The sequence below is a fragment of the Macrobrachium nipponense genome, chromosome 34, assembly GCF_015104395.2.
Source record: "Macrobrachium nipponense isolate FS-2020 chromosome 34, ASM1510439v2, whole genome shotgun sequence".
NCBI classification, from domain to species: domain Eukaryota; kingdom Metazoa; phylum Arthropoda; class Malacostraca; order Decapoda; family Palaemonidae; genus Macrobrachium; species Macrobrachium nipponense.
The window spans coordinates 10,708,827-10,711,377 of NC_061095.1; the positions used below are offsets into that span (position 1 = coordinate 10,708,827).

Below are 2,551 nucleotides of genomic sequence, written 5' to 3' on the forward strand. Positions count from 1 at the left end.
ACGTAGAGCCGTTGGTCCCGTTGCTGAATAACCACTGGTTCCATGCAACCTAAAAACACCATACATACAGACAAACAAACAAACAAAACAAAACTAAAAAGTCGATGCTTATAAACGTGCAACAGACAGCAGTTGTCTGATGAAAGAGGGAAGGGGTTACAATGAGGCTTGCAAAGTGAGTAGATGGACGTAAAAGTAGCTCGACACATGGGAGTTCCGAAAGGGGAGTGAATTTTAATTTTCCCATACCTAGATCTCTTAATGAGGGAGGCAATATAAAGAAAAAAAAAACTATAAACCCGGAGATCTGTAATGGCCATTGCCGTGGACGAGCAGTCTTGGTCACGTGATGTGGGCCCAATTATCGTTGACTACCGACTTGGCTCGAACGAACCGAATTGAACCGATGGTTGTCAGTACAGTGTGTGAGGTTGAAGGAGGTAGTCGTGACTCGTTCCACCTCCCGTTGTGTTACGTTGAATGGCCCGCCTCGATGCGTGTTGTGAAGTGTGTGTATAAGTCTTTCTGGTCTATATGTGAAACTTACCTTGATCTGGAGCTAGAAAAAAGGATTTACTAAGGTTGCCGTGACTCTTAAAATTAATTGCTTATAGTTTAACCAATGGATTTACATCTTGCATGAATTGGTAAGTTTTATGCAGTAATTATTTTTGTAATTATAATTGCACAGTGGGTAACTGATGTAATTTATATGTGTGCAGGTATTTGTTTTTTGCAATTTTGATTACTTGATAGGCTTACTCTTGCTGCAGCACGTAACTAAAGTTTTCTGCTAGGATCGTTAGGCCTAAGCCACTTTAGCTAAATTCTAATGACACATCATAAATATATTGTCAAAGGTTGAATGAATGTTGAATTAATGTCAGCAGGTAAAATTTTAGCTGAATAACCATATTAAAAAGTTTTGTCTGCGGGGTAAATGGCTCCTCTGATCTGAGAGGTCATGCCGTTTCATACTTAGCACTATGCTACCCAAGCAAGTGTAATATTGGCGTGTATTTCTTTGGTTTATGTATACACACCTGGGCACACAAAATATATTATATTAAATGAATAGGTTCTGATGGATCCTCGATCAAATACAATTATTGGTTCTGAGACACGTTTTTTTTTTCCTAGGCATAACTACTGTAGGCCTATACGAGTTTATCATAGTTCTTATTGTTTATTTTGCAGCATACGCAATTTTTTTTTTCTTTGAAGTCGATAAGATACGTGGTATTGTGCTAGGCAAGAAGTGGCATGGTTTGAAGATAGACTTTATTAACGAAGACTGAACATTAAGTTGTTACATTATATTAGTATTTCAACCTTACAAGACACTGTGAGACAATTATGAATATTAAAATAATACTAGAGTCCTTAACGAAGCGCTTCACGTATCTTGTCTGTTTGTTAGGCATGCGGACAAGTTTAAGAGATGGTTTGTTCACAAACCAGTTGCTACAGATGTTTGAGGTTTGGTTTTATGTGGGACATATGCCTTCATTGTGTGTGTGTTTGTGTGTTTTTTTTTTAATGGCTATTGACATTGAAGATTATCTATCCACGAGTTATATATAATTAATCATTAGTTTATGACTATTGGTGTCGTTACTTGAATTGTCAAACATTGATCATCGTAGAGTGTTATAATTATCATCTGACTCTAGCAGTTCTTATATGCAATTTACTTTTGAAAGGTATAGCCGTTGTGATTTAGGTTTTATCAGGTATCTGAAATTTTATTGTTGTTGAAATGGTGTCTTTAATAGCTCAGCACATCTATTCTTAATTTACTAAATGTGGAATGATTTCAGTTCCTCCAAAAGGTAATTATATATAAGCAGTGGCCAAAGTTTTGAGTCACTTGCTTGAAATACCATCATGTAAAATCTAGACCAGGTCCACAGGTGGGATATAGTAACATTAAAATTCACTTGTCTTGGTTCTCGTAAGTCTAAATCAAAACGATTTTTGGTTGTGCGCAGTGGCTTGAACTAAGTTATAAACATGGTTATATCTTAGAAATTACTTGTGCTCTCTCTCTCTCTCTCTCGATAAAAATAAAGTATGCTGCAAATACCGGAATTAGGCTGAAGTAAAGTATAGATTTCAAAGAGCCTTTGTGTATTAACTGTAGCATGTGCTCATTTTCAAAGAATAATTCCTTTAAAACATGTGTATAAGATAAGATATGCCGAAGCTAGTTAGTAATATAAATATATATATATATATATATATATATATATATATATATATATATATATATATATATATATATATATTCCGTAGTATTGGAGAGGAAGGAAGAAAAGGTAAACCAAGCACTTAGTCTATTTTTCACAACTCCTCAGGGTCAAGTGATAAAAAAAGAATAATTATTTGTTACAAAGACACCTCTGTGGCAGCAGTGCATAAACTTAAAAGCTATCTTTCTTCTATTTAAAAACTAATCGTCTAAAAATGTTATTTAAAAGTCGTTTCGTCCAGTTTGTACGTCCCATCGGGGCTGCTGTTGAATCAAATCTACACGATTTTTCAACTGTTT

The 2,551-nt window shown here is 35.0% G+C and overlaps 1 protein-coding gene across 3 annotated transcripts in view; it reads left to right on the forward strand.

The window, feature by feature from the left end:
* Positions 1 to 430: 430 nt before the first annotated feature.
* LOC135207903 (uncharacterized) overlaps positions 431 to 2,551 on the forward strand; it is a 574,434-nt gene continuing 572,313 nt past the window's right edge. For 2 of the 3 annotated variants that reach the window (XM_064239826.1, XM_064239824.1), the window contains exon 1: positions 432 to 647. The gene's annotated coding sequence lies outside the window, so the exon portion shown is untranslated. Of the gene's footprint in view, positions 648 to 2,551 lie in introns of all 3 variants that reach the window. The other variant, XM_064239823.1, reaches the window with a different exon arrangement.